Source organism: Ictidomys tridecemlineatus, chromosome 5 (genome assembly GCF_052094955.1).
Source record: "Ictidomys tridecemlineatus isolate mIctTri1 chromosome 5, mIctTri1.hap1, whole genome shotgun sequence".
In the NCBI taxonomy this organism is placed as follows: domain Eukaryota; kingdom Metazoa; phylum Chordata; class Mammalia; order Rodentia; family Sciuridae; genus Ictidomys; species Ictidomys tridecemlineatus.
In genome coordinates, this window is record NC_135481.1 from 40,943,693 (window position 1) to 40,965,665 (window position 21,973).

General features: G+C 37.3%; 1 protein-coding gene and 1 long non-coding RNA gene across 2 annotated transcripts in view; both read right to left on the minus strand.

Annotated features, from left to right (window-relative positions):
• The window catches only part of LOC144377770 (uncharacterized), a 176,210-nt gene that overhangs the window by 27,752 nt on the left and 126,485 nt on the right, over window positions 1-21,973 (minus strand). The window lies entirely within an intron of this gene.
• On the minus strand, window positions 11,951-13,353 carry LOC144377522 (uncharacterized). The gene is made up of 2 exons (XR_013438524.1): window positions 12,674-13,353; window positions 11,951-12,159 (listed from the first exon to the last, which is right to left on the minus strand). It is a non-coding gene; the product is annotated as an uncharacterized LOC144377522 (long non-coding RNA).

Here is a 21,973-nt window from a genome sequence, read left to right on the forward strand (position 1 = left end):
AAGATACTAGTTTTTTGTTTAATTTTATCTATTATTTGGTCTACTGTTTTATTAATTTCTATTCTCTTCTTTACTGTTTCTTTGTTTCTGTTTACTGCCAACCAATTAGACCTAACTGACTGTTACAAAACATCCAATAATGCAGAATGCTTTCTTTTCAGTAGTACTTGGGTCATTCATTAAAATAGACCATAAGATCTAATTTTAAAAATTGAATTTAAACATGATAAGCTATATGATCAGATTTAAATAATTATCAACTAATTTTATAGGATTCAAACCATGCAAAATATTTTTCAAAATGCAATGGAATGAAGCAAATAAAAAAAAGAAAAAAACTTAAAAAGAAAAAAAACTGGAAAATCCCTAACATTTGGAAATTGAGCAACATGCTTCTAAATAATCCCTGGGTTGAAGAAGAAATCACATGGAAAATTAGTATATATTTTCTAATGAAAATATAAAAGACAGATGAAAAGTTTAAAAAAGACAGCTGAAGCAGTATACAAAGGAATGACCTAATATTAAATATTTATATTAGGAAAAAAGAAAATTATCAAATCAATGACATAATATTCCAGATGAATAACCAGAAAAAGGAAAAATGAATTAAGCTCAAAGTAAGCAGAAGTAAGAGATAGTAAGAAAAAGAACAAACAATTAATAAATCAGAAAACAGAACAATAGATAAAAATTAATGAAACCAAAACTGGGTATATTGGAAAGATAAATAAATCTGGTGTACTCTCTAATCAGATTGATCAAGTGAGAAGGAATCAATGACTAATAGCAATTATCAAAAGAGGAGGAATTACTGTGGATCCTAAAGACATTAAGATAAAACTTTTCACATTAAATATATATTGAATATTATATATCAATTATGATAAATTTAAACAAACATAAACCACCTCAAAACAGACTCCAGTACCTGATAACTTACTAGTGAGTTTTTCAAAATATTTAAGGGGACAAAAAACTAATTCTACACATAATTTTCCAGAAAATAGACAATAAAGGAACACTTCTCAACTCTTCTTTGGGGATACTTGAAAACAAAATTGAAGACATTATAAGAAAATATAGGCCAACACTACTAAAAAAATATAGATAGAAGTCCTTAACAATATATTAGCAATCAATATATAAAACGGATAAAAATCATGAACAAGTAGAATTTATTTCAGGAATGCAAGGTCACTTCTACTTTCAAAAATTGATCATTTTAATTCTTCATAACAATGGCCTGAAAAAAAATAATATGTTGACCTTCTTAAATGCAAAAAGAACAAAATTCAACACCCATACATGATTTTAAAAAATAATCTTTCAACAAACTAGAATTGGGATGGTTTCTTAATCCAATGAGGGACATGTATAAAAATCTGTAGCTAATATCATACATAATGGTGAAACAGTAAATTCTTTCTCCTAAGATCAGGAAAAAGAGAAGAATATGGTTTCTTATTGCATGTATTTAATATCACTATATGCAATAGTCAAAATAATAAAACAAATTAAAAATAAAAAGTATATAAATTGCATGGAAAAAATGTCCTTGTTCATATACATGATTTCCCACATAAAAATATCCCCCCAAATCTACAAAAGGCATTCAACCTTGAATTTAAACAAGTTATAGAATAAAAGTCAATACATAAAATCAGTTGTATAGCTGTTTCTGGGGAATTTTTTTTTTTTTACCACATCTAACTTACATTTTAAAAAGTCACTCTGATTAAGTCTGAACAGTGGCAGACTATGGGATACTTGGAGTACCTTTTAAGGAACTTCAAAGTTCTGGTAGGTGGAATGGTGTGTTGGCCTGGAGTGACAGTAGAGATGCAGAATAGATTGACTCCAGAAGTGTTTAGGAAGTGAAAATCAATAGGACTCAGTGATGGATTAGACATCATCCAAGAAAAGAGAGGTTCAAAAGATCATCACTGGTTTGTGTGACTGGATGGAAGATGGCACCATTCACTGAGAAGTCTAGAAAAGAATTAGGCTTGAAACAAAGATCATATACTTGGTTTTAGATAAAATCACCCCAGATACCTTCGAGACTTGAAGAGAAGGAAACAGATATGCCACTCAGAGGACCTGGTTTAAAGTAAAATATATAACACATAAAGTAATATAAGTACTTAATACTGGGTTGTGGTTCAAATCACCTGGTAAGAAAATGTAGAATAGAAAGAGAACAAAACCTTGGTTGTGAGTTTCCCTGGTCTCAACATTTAAAGGTTGGTTAAAGAGGTATAAATGTAGGAAATGAGGAAAAGGTTAGCAAAGTAAATAGAAAGAAGACATTATTTTTTCCTAAAGGCTAAGAGGAGAGTCATTTAAAAAAATACTTAGTCTGAAAAATAATGTGCTCCAAAGATCACTCTGTGATGAGCTGAAATTCAAAAATAGGAATAAAATTGAAGAATACATGTGGTTAAACAAATAAGTTGATGTAAAAGAAGTTACTTTTAAAATCAGACATGAAATCTTACAGAGTATGCCTTTTTCAAAAAGAATTTTAAATGTTAATTCCTTTACTCCTTGCCTTACAAGATTAATTTTAGTGTTACTTGACTTTTTCCAGTTGTTGCTCAAAATGCTAAAATCTCCTCTTTTAGCATTTTTTGTTAATTTTATTCATGTCATTGGCCACATGAAGTTTTAATGTGTATGAAATAAAATCCATCAGGCCTTCCCTGTGTGCCTTATTGGTACATTTCAAATACTGCTTCAATAGTGAAAAATGATAATAAATTCACAGCATGAATGTTTACAAAAGCTATGATTTACCTATTCAGTTAAAAGCTACAAAAAAAAATCAGAAATCATTTAGTAACATTTAAAATGTTTAGTTTCTTGCCAAGTAATAGAGTAACTGAAAACAATATGAAAACAATCTTAGCCTGGGCCCTCACCAGACGCTAGACCTGATGGTAGCCTTTTCAGCCTCCAGAATTGTGAGAAGCACACGTCTGTTGGTTTTAAAGTACCCAGCCTTAGGTATTTAGCTAGAACAGCATGAATGGAACAAGCGTTTAACATGGAGACAGCGAAGAGAGATCAGAGGTGAGAAAAGAGTGGACAGATGGAGTTTTCCATTTTGTTGGTGATGAGAGGGGAGAGAGAAGGGTTCATAAATAAGGTCATGAGCACACAAGCATGCTGCCATGGTTAAGGGTAGGATTTTATTTCTATGTTCATATTTCTGCATGGAAATATATAACCCAGAATTCTATCACCTTTCTTTCAAAAAGTCCCCAACAAATGCTTTCTTCCCCTTTCTCCCCCAACTCCAACTACTGCAATCAATATGTATGAATCATTCAAATTAAAAAAAAAAACACTGGAGATTGAGTACAAAGATCAGGAGCATTAGAAAATTAGCTGATACCAGAGCCATGCAATTCTCTTTTTAGAGAAGGGAAGAAATAGAAACAGACAGACTTCTTAACTACCTGGGTCTTATTCTGTGGAGAAAAAGACTGATGGGAAGAGAAAAGTATCTAAGTAATGGCAGAAAAGAATCTAAATAATGGCAGAAAAATATTAAGTGGCCCACTATTTGGAAGTTATGTTAACGACCCCGGACAGGGGAAAGGCTTTTCACAGGTGTTCAGTGGGAGAGAAGAGGACCACTTGCCTCTTGCCTAGCATGCTTCTCAGCAGGAGGCAGGCAAGGCTAGGCAGCTCTGTGTACGCTTGACAATGTCAAGTCCAGTGCTACTCCAAGGGCTAGACCTGCATGGCTAGTAAGTCCTCAGAAACCAAGTCCAAATACAGAGCTCTCCTCTCATTGACTTGGATATCTGTATGTTTTACTTTTATGTTTTTGTTGTCTTCTCATTCATTAAAGAGCAAGGGGACAGACAAGGATTATTATTATTTTTTTTTTTTTAGTTGAAACAAGGGTTGAATCAAGCTCTCTAAAGAGATGTTGTAAGAGACTTGGAAACTTTAAAAACAACAACAATTTAAAAAAAAAAAAAGCACTGCTAGCTGAAAAACAAAAGAAAGGGGAATTTAGACCCAGTTTCTTTAACAATATGAATTTAAGTTTCCTTCATATCTTTTCATGACTTTAATAATGCATGCCTTATTATTGTTGAATAACATTTCATTGTCTCGATATACCCGAGTTTATTTACTCTTCACTTATTGATGGGCATCTTGGTTGCTTCTAAGTTTGGGGGATTATGGATAAAGCTGCTGTACACACACACACACACACACACACACACATACACACACACACCCACACACACACACAAATAGATCCAGAACTGAAACCAAATCTCAACATTTCCTAGATAAGTTTTATGAAAAAGAAAATAAAATTGTTTTACAATTAAATATGAAGCAGCCCCGAGGTGACTGATTGAATATATTATCATCAGTTTTCCTAGGAACAAAGAAAAGGAGCGAGGGTCAACCCCAGGGAACCACTTAGGTATAATGAAGGCAAAGCATAAAACGCCAGTGGAAATAATTGGAAAAACAGCTTCCTTAGGAAACTTGGGACCCATGCATTTTCCTCTTAAATCCAAAATGAGAAACAAAAATTAAAAATGGACAGAAATTTTATTTTTTAAACTAAAGTTGCTCTTGGAAACAAGTAACAAGGACAGTTTGTTTGTTGCAGCCGTCCTAATAAATTTAGGGTACCAAATGTGTAATTGGATGTTTGTTATCAACAAAGATCTTTTGGAAAGATCTTTCTCTTTAAAAGCCCAGACATCTACCAGCAATAAGTTGGTGTCAAGCAAATAGCCAAACCAAACAGCAGTTGCTTACTATCTGGTGTGCAGGTGGTTGGGGCTATGAAACCACTCTGTAGAGAAGGAATGCCGAGGAGGAGGGAATAAAACAGGGCAGTTGGGAGGGAGGGTGGCGGAGGCCATAAAGAACTGTGGAAAGAATGTCGGAACACATACTAAAATTGGGGATGGAGAAGCTTTACAACTTTTGAATCTAAATGAAAGACACATACTAAGCAGACATGATGCAGGAGATGATTTCCAATCATTAATAATAATGGGCAATATTTATTAAGTACTTGGAATGTAACAGATAACATGCTAACTACTTTAAATGTCATCTTTAATTCTCAGAACAACCCCATTTTATTGGTAAAAACTCTGATTCTTACAGAGATAAAGTAACTTGCCTACATCACAAAACTGGAATCCGAGCCAATAATTAAACCCACATCAGTTTGGACTTTTAAAACCACTGCCTCTTCCCCACCACACACACAAAACTGAAATGGAAGGGTTTGTTCATTCTGATTTTGTTTTTGTTTTCTGAGACAGAGAAGCAATTTTCATCCCTCTTTCTTTTATAATTCATCAAGAATTGGGATATTTAGTAAAAATTGCTAGTACAAACTTCCCTTGAAGAAGAGGCAGTCTGAGAATTTCTGCTCCTTTTGAGCTGTGGTTATGTCCTTGCATTTTCATATAGTGGATATTTAAAGCAAAATGTATTTTGGGTGTATTTAGCCTGTGTGGTTTCAGTGGATACTCCCAAAGCAAGCAAAGGAATGGGTTGTAAATAAAGCAAACATGCAGACAGTACTGTGGCAGGGAGCTCAATGAATCCCTACATCTCAGGCTCCTTCCTCACCTCCACCAAATACACCACCATTTTCCTGTGGTTGTTCAATTTCACCTTCAATGGCTGCATAAAAGTGTTTTTTTTTTCTCCCTCTTCTTGGAATCAGGGAAGAAATCCTTGCAGAAGAAATCAATGTAGAAACACATGCAGAGAGAGTCCCTCTGATCATAAGAGGAAACATGGAATCTCCATGCCTTTCCACCCACTTCTGTCCTGGAGACTGGCCTACTGGCCTACAGTAGCTCTGTCCAGCAGCCTTCTGGGCCAGGCCTGATAGTCCCCACTGGGTTCCAGGAACTCCTTCTCCCTTTGTCCCTTTAGGCTGGGATCAAAACACTCTCCACTCTCTAGGGCTACCTGTGACTTCCCTGTACTCTGCCCACATCTACGAATAACACTTATTTATGAAACTTTTAAACTTTTCTTAAGTCACTCATTTTAGGGTGCTGTTTCTTGCCAATACCTCAACCATTAAAAAATTTTATGACATTAAAAAATTTTAAAAAGTTACATCCCCAAAGTCAATGAAATCAGCATCCTATAGAGACATCTTCATGCCCATGGTCACTGAAGCCCTATTTCACAATAGCTAAGACATGGAAACAACAAAAGTGTCCACAGGAGGATAGATAAAGAAATTTTGAAATATTTATACACTGCAATATATTTAACTTTTAGGAAGAAGGAAATCCTATCATTTGTGACAATACAGATGATCCTGGAGGGCATGACACTAAGTGAAATAAAACAGGCACAGAAAGAAAGAAAGTGCATGATGTCACTTATATATGGACCTTAAACAATGAAAAAATAAATTTAAAAAGTTAAATAACTTATTAAACAGTAGAACTGGAACACCATAAGAGTGGTTACCAGGGGCAGGCAAGGAAAGGAGAAAAGTAGGTCATTGGGTATAAACTCGCAGATAGGTAAGATAAATTAGTCTAGAGAGCTAATGTACAGCATGAGGGCAATAGGTATTGAGTACTAGAAATCCTATAATGGAGTAGATTCTCGGTGGTCTTACCTCAAAAAACTTTTAACAATGGAAAGTAAGGGACCTGTGTATATCAAAATGTCATGTGTGCACCTTCAGTAGATACAATTTTAAAAGATTTTATATCAGGAAAATACTGTAAGAGTCCTCCCTCAACTTCATGGAATCCTCCTTTCACACTCCACCTTTTCTCCCTTGGATTCCATATTCTCAACACTTCACACTCAAATCGTCGTTTTCTGACTTCACCCCATGACTCTTGATTCCTGTGAAGCTCCCATTCTCCACCCCACCCCAGCTCTTTATGCTACCTTCATCCCTCACTCTCAGGGTGGCCTAAGGAATCATCCACTTCTCCGTCAGCTTCAGGGTGCTGCCTTATTCTGCCAGCACCTCTAAAGGACTTCAGTGTGCCCCTTTCTCCACCAAACCATGATTCCAACGCAGAGTTTCCAAATAACATTCTACTTCATCTTCAAAGCCTTTATTATAAAATCTCAATCTATTTCTGTAAAAGACCAGATTTTTTTCACACTCTTAACCTCAACACAACACAAACAGTGTTCTCCAGCTCTTTCTGCATGTTCCAAACTTGTCTGGATGAGTCTTATATAAATATATATCCCATAATTCACTTGTATTTACCTATGTACCCAGTGACCTGTTGTGGGACAGCCATGTCTTCTTCATGAAGTGCATTATCAGTGACACTGGATGCTCAGAATCTATATCTTAGACCGCGGAGTGGAGAAACAAAATGTATAGTTCTGGTTTTCTCTCTCTTTTTCTTCTCTCATTTGTTCTTATTAAAAGAGAGTCCCTAAAAATTTTGCCTCACCAGATTCATTTTCAACACATAAGTTATCCAATGTTCATTCTACATTTGAATCAGCACGGAATGTGTAATAACAGGAAAAAGAAATATACAGACTCTCTGTGCCTGGCATGGCCATGTGTCATGTGGCTAGGAAAGTATGTCTGGGAATATCATATGGCCATTACTCAACCAGGACACAGAAGAGCTTTGTATGGCATCCCTCACTGTCCAGCCCCAAGTAGCAGACGTTCAGCTGAGTTGGCTCACGTTGACTGTGAGAAGTTTCAATCTAGTTCATGAAATATTTTTTTAACTGCAAAATATGCATTTTTCCCAAATGAAAAAAATTCAATCGCTTCTTTATCCTCACTCCCAATTCCAAATCATCTGCTGCTTCTTGGGACCCAAGTTAAATACGACCCAACTTCCTTAATTCTCACAGCACGCATGAGCACTTGGAATCTCCCCTTAAAATATAATCTCATGTTATAACTAACTACCATTAGTTGAATGATTATATATTTTACAACAATCCAAAAAAGTTACCAACAAAGTTTAGTGTATTGAAGATACTTATCTAAGTTCACACAGTTAAAATGTGGAGAACTGAATTCAAATGCAGGTCTGTCTAATGCCAATTCCATATGCCAAGTTCTTTACCACCACCCTCTACTAACATGTTAGCACAGACAAGTGTTAACTTTTTCAATGAAATGCAAAACCAAGACAAATTTATTCCAAAAATATACTTAAGGCTTTTATTTTTTTACATCACCAAAAGAGCTATACTACATGACAGGATGACAACAGGGTGAATTGTAGTCAAGAACAGTCCTTGTATCATTTCAAGACAAGGAGAAGCAGAAAAAAAAATTGGAATATCTGTGGACCTTGAAGCCAGGAATAGCAGATCTCCCCTTTGTGTTTTACATCAGAGGCAACAGGGAGGCTGCATTGCCTCTTAAATTGTGTCCCCCAAAAGATACAAATGATAGAATTTTCTATGATGGAGTCAATTGCCAACAGATTTTAGACTAAACCTCTGATTTTTCAAATTCTGTTGACGACTTTTGTCAAGTTAAACTGGTTTGGGAAAAGAGAGAGTTCAGTCACTTGAAAAAATGATGAGGGTTGGGGACCCACAAATGAGCAAAGCTGGCAATACATGTGACTGGATCACTGATCAGTCCTCATGGGTTTTCTTTTCAAAGAACACAGCCACAGCCATAAGAAAATAACCCAAACACAGCATCTACAAGAGAATCAACGTCATCCTTAATCTTGACTGCCTAACCATCAGCAGGCAGGAACCAGATCTTATCTCACCTTACACCAGCCAACAACAAAGGATATAGGTGTTCCTCAGTTTTGCAATTTGTGAATTTCTTTCCTTTTCCTGAAGATTTAAGATAAAGAAATTGGGAGATTCTGTAGTTAACCTCCAACCCTTGCAGTTTTACACAAATGCAGCTACAAAAAACCCAAGTGGAACCATTTCACTACATTCAGCATGACAACTTGGGGGAACAGCAAAACAGCTAGCAAGAGGTCCTGAATCCTCCTCCTGGTTATTTATGTCTATAAGCCTGCTATAGTAACTCACACTGAATCAACAATTTAACCATGACAAATACTTGGGACCACCCAGACCCTGTCCCTCTCCTCCCGACACTATATATAATCATATTCATTCATTGTCCATGAGTGATGATGAGTGTTCTAGCCAGCTTTTTTGATGTTGTGACAAAAAGATCTGACCAGCACAACTGTAGAAGAGGAAAAAAGTTACTGGGGAGCTCATAGTTTCAGAGGTCTCAGTCCACAGACAGCAGGCTCCATTTCTCAGGGCTCAAGTAAGGTAGAACCTCATGGTAAAAGAGTGTGGTGCAGGGAAGCAGCTCACAGGATGACCAGAAAGCAGAGAGAAAGATCTCCACTTGCCAGATACAAATATATACTCCCCACACCACGCCCCCAATGCCCCACCTCCTCTAGCCACACCCACCTTTCTTCAGTCACTACTCAATCCCATCAAGTGATTAATTCACTGATTTGGTTGATACTCCCATAACCCAATCATTTCTTCTCTAACTATCTTGCATTGCTTCACATGGGAGCTTTGGGGGGACACATCCAAACCATATAATGCGTCTTCAAAGCCAAAATGACATTACCAAGGAATTATATGCATGGAGATGTGACTGCATGATCCATGCAGTCCTCTCCTCCTTCAGTATCTGTGAGTATCCAGTATTGGTGTGGCCACACTGGGGTCTTCTTGAGGGTCTAGCAGCTTGTCACATTGCTCTAGAGTGGCCAATAGTCCTTAATGTCCCACAGTTGAAGCTGTTAGCTAAGCTTCGGTTTTATAGAGCCTGTCTGCCCAAAGCTAACCTCTATCCTGTCCCTGCCTTATCCTCTAATTACATCTCTAAACCTCTCAATACTTACTACAATCATAGTTCTTTCCAAGAAAATTTTCTCAGACTTAGACTTTAGGTGAAACCTATTGATGATCAAATTAGGAATCAGTATGTAACTCTGCGTAGCCCTATATTTGCCTACCTATATGATGATAAGCAAGGCTCTAGCTCAAAGGTTGTTCAGAGGCTGCCATACCAACATATTCCATATCAAATTGGCAAAATCCAAATGCCATACCAGTATATTCCATATCAAATTGGCAAAATCCAAATTACATCTTTTATTTGGAGAGGTGAATCCAAAGTCATTGGATCATTTAAGGTGAGGCTATCAGTTGCAAAGGAAGCATGCTTACTCTGCAGAGTCTTATTTCTGAATTCTTGAGACCTAGAGAGATTGGGTTTCTTCTGAAACCATTTCCATAATACCCCACATTCCTGTAATTCTGGTGCAGCAACCTGCCAGTGTTGAAACAAAGCTACACAGCCCTCATTAAAAGAGCCTATGAAGGCATCTATTAACCTCAAAAATGAACAAAAAAACATAAGGGAAGTACAGACAGTCCTCCACTTACAATGGTTTGACTTAATGACTGTGTGACTTTAGGATGATGTGAAAATTATATATATCGATTACAAATCATATTTTGAATTTTTAATTTTGATCTTTTCCTGATCTAGTGATATAAAACAACCACTCTTTTCACTTTTGATATAGTATGCAGCAAATTACATGAGATATTCAATGCTTTATTATAGAATGGGCTTTTTGTTACATGATTTTGTTTAACAGTAGGTTAAAGTAATTGTTCTGAGCACATCTAATATAAGTTAGGCTAAGCTATGGTATTCAGTAGGTTAGGTGTATTAAATGCTTTTTTGCCTTACAATGTTTTCTACTTATGATGGGAATCAGGATAAAATGCCATCAAAAGTGGAGGTGTATCAATATTTTAATGCCATATTAAAGATGTAGAAACTGTCACATAAGCTTAAGTGTTTCCCAGGTCCAATAAATATTCAGTGAAAGAGACTGTATGTACTGGGGCAGGGTCCTGGTTCTTCAACATGAATATCAAAGGCCACCCCTCACAAAGAGAATCCACAGGAGAGATTCCAACGGTCAAATGCATCTGGAATGGTTCTCCCCCCATCTTTAATCCATCCAAGTCCAGTTCTTCAAGATTTTCAAGTAGTAATCAGCTAACTGATGAAGATGACTGTCATGGAGCAGGGGAGTCATGCTCCCTCTCCTGGGACCATCGTGCTCCCCCATAAGCCCTGCCCAATGCTCTGCAGTTGAACTTTGGCTCAAATGTTGGAGTATCAAGTGTGGAAGAGAGGATGGCTGTGACACTAGGATCAGTGTGCTGATAATATCTGGAGTCCAATGTGCTTAAAATATGCTAAAAGAATACTTCGTCTTTAAGTATTATTTGATAATAATAAACAGCAAGACATTCTCACCCATTTTTAACTTTGAGGAGGGAACCAGGATCTACAGAGGCAGAACTTTGAAAGGGTGTTTTTGTAGGACAGACACCTTTACTGGTTGCCATCAGCATGGACATTTAACCAGCAGGAACAGAATCATTCTGGGATTTGTGTCTTGCCCTCTAACAGGAAGAAGGTGATCAGTGCACAGTATGAGTAGTAAAAGACTCAACTGGGAGAGAATCCTGGCACTTTCATGAGACTAATAAAACCAGTATCCATCAAAAAGGCTGGCACATGCTGTTCTCTCAACAAATGATTTCCGCTTATTTCTCATACAGTGATGAAAATAGCAGAAGGGTTGCACATGGTGATGTAACCATGGAAGCACTTAGTAGATTTTCACTGAATAATATAAATTAGGTGAGCACCCAGAAAGAAAGAAATCTTCTATAAATATTGAAAGACCAAAAGAAGAATAGCAATCAATTAATAGAAAGTTACCACTTCTAGTCACTCTCAGACCACAGTGGCTTTTAAATAGTACTTCTCACAATCCAAAATCATTGGCTTTGTTCACTGTTGTATTCCCCAGAACAGCTTGCCTGGCATACAGTATGTACTCAAAAAACGTGCATTGAATAAGTACACAAAATAAACACATACAAACATACATAAATATTTATAGTGTTGAATGATTATATGTTGAATCAATCAACAAAAGTAAAACTTTTCAGAAGGTCCTATGATACAATAGGCAAGTTCAGTATATAAATTATAAGGGCTTCTTTCAGGTCCAATAAAATCACACTCTGGCTATGTGGCCTTGACAAGTTCTTTGGTATCACTTTGATTCATTTCTGCATCTATAAAGTAAAAATAATAATATCAATCTCCTCAGATTGCCATGAAGACTACATAGTTCAATGTGTCTGAAAACAAGGCATAAATATTAGCAAATATTAAGACTCTTACAATGATAAAAATAAGCACAGTGAGATAATGGGATTATTATGCACTTAAGAGCTAAGTTTAGGAAGGGAGGAAGTATTCGGTTAGAAATGATGATGGAAAGTGATGAACATTATTATCCAAAGTACATGTATAAAGACATAAATTGGCGTGATATATTTTGCATACAACCAAAGATATAAAAAAATGTGCTCTATATGTGGAATAAGGATTGTAATGCATTCCACTGTCACATATAAATAATTTTTTTTACTAAAAAATAGACCCTCATTCTGAGTCCCACTTTTCTAAGCAGTCCTTTAGTAAAACTTGCTCCTTCCAGATCCTAGAATGCATATCAATTTTTCCTGCTGCCCACCTGAGCAATGCCTACAAATTATAATCTTAACATCTTCTGCTAGGTCTTACTCATTCTTGAATGATGAATGCAGGGGCTAGGTTCTCCCAGTAGTCTTTCCAGATGTTTCCCAGAATCTTCTCAACTCCCACATCCTATGTTGGATCTCTCTCATCTATAATTAGATAACTGAATTACACTTTTTTGTTGTTTATTTGTTTGTTTTTATTTAACCATCAGGGCTAAACCATAAACTCTTAAGAATTGTACCTTTCCTTTAATTATCAGCTGTACCTAGAATAATGTCTGATACAAAGCAAGAATTCAGTAAAAGTGGAATGAATGAATTACGAGTGAACAGGACTTGGAAAGGCTGAAGGTTCCAGGGTTAGCTTTGCAGAAAATTCCCTTACTAAGGCAAGTTAATAGTTAAACTTTCTAATGTATTCTAAAGACTGACTCCAATACCGTCAGGAATGTGTGTCCTTGAAAGGGTTAGAAAAATGTCAAGCTGTGCCTGACTATTTATCTATTGAGTGATATTTTCCCCCCTTTATTTTCCTTATATGTCTCCTCAAGCAATAAACAGGGTCTCTCTTCTTATTGTGGCATTAATACAGCACAAACCACGAACTCCACACATTCCTCTTACTAAGGCAACTCTACATGTTTTCCAAAAATGAAGAAATATAAAAGAAGTTAGATGCAAGACATACAAGTCATCAGCAAGTTTTTAAAGGTCCCCAAATCCCTAGAGAAATCAACATTTGAAAAATCACTTTGAACTCTGGCATTCAACAACTTTTTGAATGTTCCATACAATGAAAAGTTCCATTCCCATAAAATCAGAAATGCCTTTCTGGGCAAACTTCATATCAGAATGCAATCAAGGTTTATAAATGTCTCTGTGAAGTTTGAATATCATAAAGTTTAGCTATAAAGCGTTTAATATGCAACAGGCTTCTATGCTAGCTGAAGCACTGACTATTTAATAGGGTTCCCATTACAGCATACTTCATCAGCAACAAGAAGAAACATTCTTACAAATCTATAAATATCTGCAATATAACCTTCAAAGGGCGCTTTTTTTTTTTAAATCTTTACCACAGATCAGGCTGAGGCAAACTGACATTTGCCATCACTCCACCCAAAGTCTGTTCATAGAAAGTTCTTGTAATTCTGTCCTCAAAGAGCTTTTGAAATCCTCTCCTTGTTTGGATGTGTCATTCAGCAATTGTGAGATATTCTCCAGCAGCTTCAGCAGCAGTCTCTCTTAAGAGTTTTCCCCCACCTTGGGAACCACAGAAGCAGATTCCTCCCACTGTCCAAAGTGGTTTGTACATATCCTCTTCAGGTCAGTCCCAGTTGCACCAGTGAGACATTGGACACTGGGAGGGGCAATTACATTAACAGAGTTCTGAGTGTGATTGAGTTTGTAATTGGGGCTTACAGATTGAAGACACGAGTCAATTGAGGACCCCCCTCCCTTTTCTTGCTTTTCCAAATCTAATAGGACTTCATCTGACTAAGGTTTAAAAAAACAAACAAACAAACCTACAGTCACACCTAAAGCTTATTCTTTCATTCTACCCAGGTTTTCCCTGAAATCTCTTCACCACATAAGGCCCTTTCTCTAACTACCTTTATTAAAATATCCCCCCAATTATGCCATATCCCCTTGCCCCATTTTATTTTTTCCTGAAGTTCTCATTCCTTATCACCTTTCCTCATTCATCGTCTGTCTCTCCTGGCTACACTGAAAGCTTCATGAAGGCAGGAATTCCTTCTCCCACTCCTTTCTGTGTTGTCAGGGGCTAAATTATTGCTAGTACCCGGTTGACACTCGAGAAATACTTTTTGACTTTAAAATGAATGATGAAGGCAGGTAGTATGGGCAAATGATGTGAGGGAAAACCAAATTATAACTAGCCCATTTCCAAATACAACATGAACTCATGTGACTCTTCATCAGTCGGTATCCCCCTCCACGTTTTCTCTGCCTGCATTTTTTGAACTCCCTGCAAAGGCCCCTGTCATTAAACATCGACCACCAATGTCCTGTTCTCTCCAAAGCTGCTATGAACCTCACAATGCAGAATTGGTCATGCCCTTCTACATATGACACTTCTTTTTTAACTATAACACACACACACACACACACACACACTCACACTCACACACACAAATACCTGTTTGCCTCGTACATAATAAATGTGTTTTCCAAACACATGTCCTGGTATACAGCAGTTACACAACGTGCATTAACTACTAATTATGCACTGATGGTTTTAAAACACTTAGGAAACATTAGTGAGCAAAAATACACAAAGGATTCCTAACCTTATTAAAATTATACTCTAATAAATAAATGTAAGCTAACCACTTGTTTCAAAATTGGATTCTTCTCAATGATCTCTGTCTTAGCCTACATCCACAAACTCAGCATTTTACCATCTGATCACCTGAGAAGGGCAATTGTTCATTATGTGGCAAACAAAAAGACCAATCTTTTCTCTTTTAAGGGTTTCAGCCATTCAGTGATATTTCAGAAGTCAAATTGGAAAACACAACTTTTAGTTGGCAAAAATATAAAGAGAGGGAAGTCAAGAATCAAATATTTGCCTAAGACATAGGGTGAAGTCTACTTCATAAAAGGCACCCAGGACAGCAGGAGCACAGTAGAAAGAAAGTCAAGGGAGAAGGCATTGACTGGATACTCACCCCAGGACCACCTACCTGCACTGTGCACTGTAACTAGTCCCACAGCAGCCATGGAGACTGGCCTGAGAATTTGTCATATGTGTATATGAAGCTTGGAGAAAACACTCTCAAGTAATAGCAACTGGTGGTTAAACCCATGAACAGCATGAACATGGTTTGGTGCAGTACTTTATTTTATAAGGAAGTCATTGAAAGAAGAGGGGTTCTTTGGTCTGGAATATTTGAAGATCAAAGAAATGCAAAATTATTCAAGATGTTAGGACATCTTATCTTTCCTATGTGACCTCTATGTATAATGGCATGTTATTCTTTTTTCACTAATACCTCCTTGCCCTATCGATAAAGTTCCAATATTCTCTAAACCTCACATTGTAATAGGTCATATGTCAAGCAGAGAGTGACGGAATGAAATCAGAACTGTCTCACATAGGATTATTGACTGGAGATGGTGGCTCAGTGGTAGAGCGCTTTATCTAACGTATGAGACCCTAGGTTTGATCCCTGCCACTGCAAAAAAATAAACAAATTAATAAGTAGAACTATGAGTATCAGACTAATAGAAAAAATGTTATTAATATTTTCTGCTGGAGAATATGAGAAAAAAATATTGCTTTACCTGGCATTTCCACATTCATTAAAAAGCAATGCATTAATTTCCAATATTCAAACAGATGAAGGCTGAATAAAATAATAGAATTTTAGGACCAAAAAGGACTTTATCTCAAGCATCCTTCCAACTATATAATATCAGCTTATATCTTCCCCAAAACATCCCCCTTCAAATTGTTCTCTTTGAACATCTTCAAGAGAGAGAACTGTTCATTTGTCTTCAAACAATCCCCACATATCCCTAATGGTATTTTATAGCTGATGCCCAGCTACCTGCACTGACTTACACTGATCTGAAAAGAAAAGGAACTTTTTAAAGTTTGAATTCCAAAATTTTTTACAGAAGAGAACTTTCAATGAAACTGAACGGTGGGGACTGTACAAATCAGAGCCAAATGCCCCCAACACAACGCTCTCTACTGTGTCTCATAATCCCAACAAGAATTAACTAGGGGTTAATTTAATCTGTGTAATGTTTTCAGAGGAGGAAAGAAAAAACTTTCCGCAATTTTTCAAACTATTTACCTTCATGTCCCCTGGAACCTTTTAAATAACATTGCTTGAAAATCCAGTCTGTAAGCTTCCCTTGGCTCCAAGAATTGTTAAAGAATTTATAAGCTGTTTTCTCTCTTGTCCCTGGAGCAACTGCCAGGGGAAGCAAAATCCAGGCATTTGCAACTCAACACTGATGAGTGCTCAGCTAATCAATGATCAATGAGGAGGCAGCAGTCATCTTTATCTCAGAGAGGACACCTGACAGGTGATGATAGTCCTCCTGTGCTAATGCACTGGCCAGCCCTTTTCTACTACTGTGGTGCCCTGGGCTTTGTGGGGCATCAGGCCCAGGTACTGGTCCAGACAAAGTCAGCTTCTGTCTGCCAAGGCTTCTCTGGAAAGCTCCAGAGGACAGACTGTCTTGGGAGGCTTCTGATATTTCCTGCTGGTGACGTCCAAGTGATGATGGCAATGGCATGCAATGTCCACCTGAAGCCCTGGGGGTAGTATATAACCCTATCAAGGCATTCCAAACAAATGTCCCATTTAATCTTTTAATGCTAGTGGTGGCATTTGAGGGCTCATAAACTATTTAAAAAAAAAAAAAAGATTTTCTGCCTCAGCTCCTCAGAGAGTTTCCAATAAGAACTCTAGCCAGGTCTCTGCAAAGGCAAAAGATTCTCTTAAGTCACCTGCTTGTGGTGGCAAATCTGAGGAATCCTGAGTCCTGGGAAAGGTCCAGTGTTACAGTGATCACTGCAAGGGCAGCCACTGCCTATTCTTCCAGGGCATCCTATGGGACACCTACCTTCCTGATCCCTATGTTAGGACAGGATTTCTCAACTGGGAATTAGGAAGAAGGTGGCAATGATGGTTTTTCTTTTATTCCCCTTTTATATTTTCAAGTTTTCTTATTCTTTCTTCACCTAAATCTAAGAATCTAATAAGTGTTTTTGAAAACTTGGAAACCACAATAAAATGGGATTCTCTACTCTTCTCCCTGATAAATAAAATAAAGTCATATGCATTAAAGTGAAAGTGTGTGTACCAACACTGACCTGAACAAACTCTCAGTTTCACCCGCCTGTGAATGCTTTCATCTGATTTTTATTATTTATTAGGAAGCAAAGGGTTGAATTTCTTACTATTGTAATGATAGTCCAGACAATCAAGATTGTTAAAAATAATTTATCTTATTTTAGGATGAGAAAAAGGGGTCAGGATGGCTTTTTTTTTAATGATAAACAACCAAGGACTTGCCTGGGGCTGCCATATTACAAATTAAAGTATATGATGCTTTTAAAGAACTGACACCACATTTTTGCACAAGAAAACTGTGGCCCACTGTTAGGCCACAATGTCCAGACCACCAAGCCCCTCAATCATCAACTCTGGTCATCAACTCAAGGATTTTTCTCAACTGGCTTCATGAATATTAGTCTTACGGCAAAGAAATTGAGCAAATGCCCTGGAAATAGGAATTAAGTTTTCTGCTTATTTTCAATCTCCAGTAGCAAGGCATGATCCTGAAGTTCCTCAGCCACCAGAATATGTACTGGGACTCTATAAAGGGAAAATCTTCCTCTCTAAAGGGCATATAGCTCCTCGGATAGACAGAATTTTTTCAATTCTTAGCTAGAGGCATTGGTTGAAGTGTTGACTCAGACAAAAAAAAAAAAAAAGAGAGATAAGGATAAGAACTAGTGATGCAGAAGCTTAAATTGTGAGCTTAGTGTCAGTCAGCTCTCACCAATGTGACTAAAATACCTGACCAGAACAGCTTAGAGAAGGAAAATTTATTAGGGGCTCATGGCTTCAGAGGTTCATGATGAGCAGACTCCATGGCTCTGGGCCTGAGATAAGGCAGAACATTATGGCAGAAGAGTGTGGCAGAGGAAAGATGCTCAACTCATGGCAGCCAGGAAGGAGAGGGAAGGAGGAAGGAAGGGAGAAAGATAGGAATGGAGAGAGAGAGGGAGGGAGGGGAGGGGGAGAGAGGGACAGGGAGAAAGCAAGAGAGGGAGAGAGAAGCTAGATACAAGATACAATCACCAGTGTCATGCCCCCAATGACCTACTTCCTCCAGACATGCTGACCTGACTATAGATACCACGTAATAGTTCACTCAAATTATTAATCCACCAAATGGATTAATCCTAAAATGAGGATACAGCTCACAAAATCAATCTTGGGGGACATTCCAGTTTAAAACAATAATATTTCTTCCTTTTTGTGGTTACATCAAAAACGTGTCTGCATCCTCTTGGCAAAGACCAGTGTGTGTCATGCAAACCCATTTTCTTTTCCTCCTGGACATACAGGTAAAGTACATCTATAGAATTTGTAGTGAGTGAAATGATAGCAGAGGGAGCACACCACTCACTGGCCTCGCTGATAAAGTCCTCCTACCCACCTCTCCCTGCAGTGATCAGAAAAATAGAGAAGATTCTCTGGATGTAGAAGAGGTCAGAACACCATGACAGGAGGAGCCTGGGTTCATGAACTACCACCTTAGTGCTTCACAGCAAATTCCCAAGAGTGTCATGAGTGAGAAAACTATGTATCACTTCAAGTCTCCAATGTGATACATCAGCTAACTGAACCTGAGCCACAAATCCTACGAAAGCCAACTCCTCTGGCCACTGAAATGAATGTGTATCCTTGGTGTGGATTTTGGCATAGACCGCTGACATTATTTTCTGTCTTCTCATATTTGATCTGGATCTTAACCAGTTATTTTCAGTAAATACTCTGTACAACAACCTCTTATTTGGTCTAGGATTTTTGCAGTTTCCTTGGAATGAAACATGGTTATGAATAATACAAAAAAAAAAAAACACTTGCAAGATAACTGGTCTCTATGTTCTATAAGCTTCATCTTGAAACAGTTAGTGGGAGAAGGTGATCAGGAGTCCGGTTAGGATTCTAGGCATAAAAAACACGGAGAAGAGTTATGCCCAAGAGAAAGTCAGGAAAATTTCTCATCTCGAAAATATAAACCACTGATAAACTGCTTTTCATGCTGAAACAAATATGGACCAGAAGAGAAGATTCGGCTTAACACTAATAAAAAAAAATAATTTGGCCTTCCCTTCTATTTTGGACAAATAACTAACCACTTATCTTCTGCTTTGAGAGTCATTGGAATTGCACATAGTATAAGAGGCAAATCTATTTCATAGAAAAGAGAACGGTATAAGACAATGATTGCTATGTAGCACCCATCATTTACTCAAAGTTCCTAGGACCGGGAGTGCAAATCACTTGTAGGGATGGAAGATGGGTAGAAACTAAATAGACCAGGTGAAACTCAGAATTTTAGAGTAATTATCAAAAGGTGTCCATAAAATTTACTCTTGATCCAGTTTAGTGCAAGCTTTGTATCTTCAACATTCTTATAAATGATGAACAGATTAAGAGAATGTTTATAAACACAAACTCCTTCTCAGAAAACATAATTTTTTAAGTCACAAGGGAACCCAGATTCTTGGACAGAATCCTTTCTAGGTACCAACTCAGCCTGATTAAGTTGGCATCTCTGGAACATCAGGAGTCAATGGAATGGTTTGCCTTGGAGACCTGGCCAGGGCTGCAGCTAAAGTTCATCAGGTTTCTGAAGGAGGTTGATGGGAAGAAAAGGGGAAAAAAAAAAAAGTCTTAAGGATGCCATTGTGAAACTGGGGTGGCAAAATGCAAATAATAAAAAGAAAAAAAAATGCTTTCCTTTTCATTTCTATGGAAGAAGGAACCTGTCCTATTGTTTTGAAGTTCTCTTTCTGTGCTTGCTAACTTATTCCATTGACAGAAAAAGGGAAAAAAACATTAATTAATTAGACTTGTGATTTATGATGATTTTTCTCTCTACTCACGGCTTCTTGTGGCTATCATGAAGAGACTGTTTTCTCTGGTTCTTATCTAAGTCCATCCCTGGAATAATCTTGATACAGAATTTATCTCTAGATTTCTCCATCTCTTTTCAGTGTTCTGGGTGACTGTTTCAATTTGACAATGATTTGAGACACTAGTTACTGAGCAAGCAGTCCAAATGCTGGATGTGTCTCCTAAAAAATCAGATACCCAAAGATTTTTCCCTTCTTGACACTTTATGGGCAGTCATGTTGGACTTGGAAAGTATCTGCTCTGAGACATGTGACTCACCAAAGAAACCCTGGACATTGTCCTGTACAGGGCTGATAAAAATTAGATGAAGACTTGAGAAACATGTTCATGGTATCTATACACAGAAAAATAATGAAAGTGGCCTGAAGATGTATCTCCGTGTTAAAGCACTTGCTTAGTATACACAAAGACCTGGGTTCAATCCCCAGTAAAGAAAAAACAAAAACAGAAAAAGAATGAAAAACTCAATTAGGGGTTTCCTCTGGGAAAAAGAATTGTGAGTGGTTTTCATATCCCCCCTTTTTTTTAGTTTATATTGTATTTTTTAGCAATGAAAACATATTATTTGAACAATAATATACTAACTATAAAGAAAGAAATATTTACTCTTTTCCCTTTTATTTTTTTATCTAAAAGGAAATTGAATGTAACTGCTCGAGATGAATACCTGAATTCTAGCAGCTCAGGAAGATGCAGTACGGTCAAGGAGGGACAGGAACAGATGGTTTCAATTAATGTAGTCAAGACGGATCTAGCCTCAGCCTGCAGAGCAGAGCCTTTATCTGTGTTGGCACCAGGATGTGGATTGAGGTTCTCTGTTTTCTTTTTTTTTTTTTTTCTATTTTTTCCCCCTGAAGTTTTAGAGGAACCTGCATACTTTTCCTAAATGCATCCAGGCACACACAATTGTCCAAATCAAAATCACAACCAAGGGGCAAGGCAGCCTGGGAAAAGTCATTTTGGGTTCTACAGCCTCTGTAGCACCAGCATACACATTGGAGACACACACACACACACACACAACACACACACACACACACACACACACACACACACACACATTTTTGAAGGAAAGTGGAAATGGATATTAAGCACCAGTAAAACTTTTGGAGGACTTTCATTACACTCAGGAATAAAAGAAAAAGGTGCCACTTTCACCACTTTTATTGCCACTGCACTAGAAGATAAGTCACAATAATAATGATAATTAATAACAATAAAGGGTTTATAGAAGACTGGAAAAGGAATTTGTCCTATTTTTCAGGCAACATAATTTTCAAGATAGAAAATTTAACTGTAAACAAATTGCTAAGGTCTGAATGTTTACATGAAAATAAAATTCAAAATTCATTAGTTGAAATCCTAACCCCCCAAATGATGGAATTCGAAGGTAAGGCTTTGCAGAGGTGGCACAGAGAAGTCACCTCCTCAGAGGAGGCAGACCTTTTCAGTCACCACATCTTGAGTGTGTTCATCTTGGATTTCCCAGCTTCTTGGACTGAGAGAAATATTTGTTGTTCGTAAGTCACCTAGTTTATGGTATGTTGTTCCAGCACAGAAGACAGATTAAGGCACAAAGGTAAGTTATAAGCAAATGCAACAAAATTACTGGATATAAATCAACATATCAACAGTATTAATCTTCA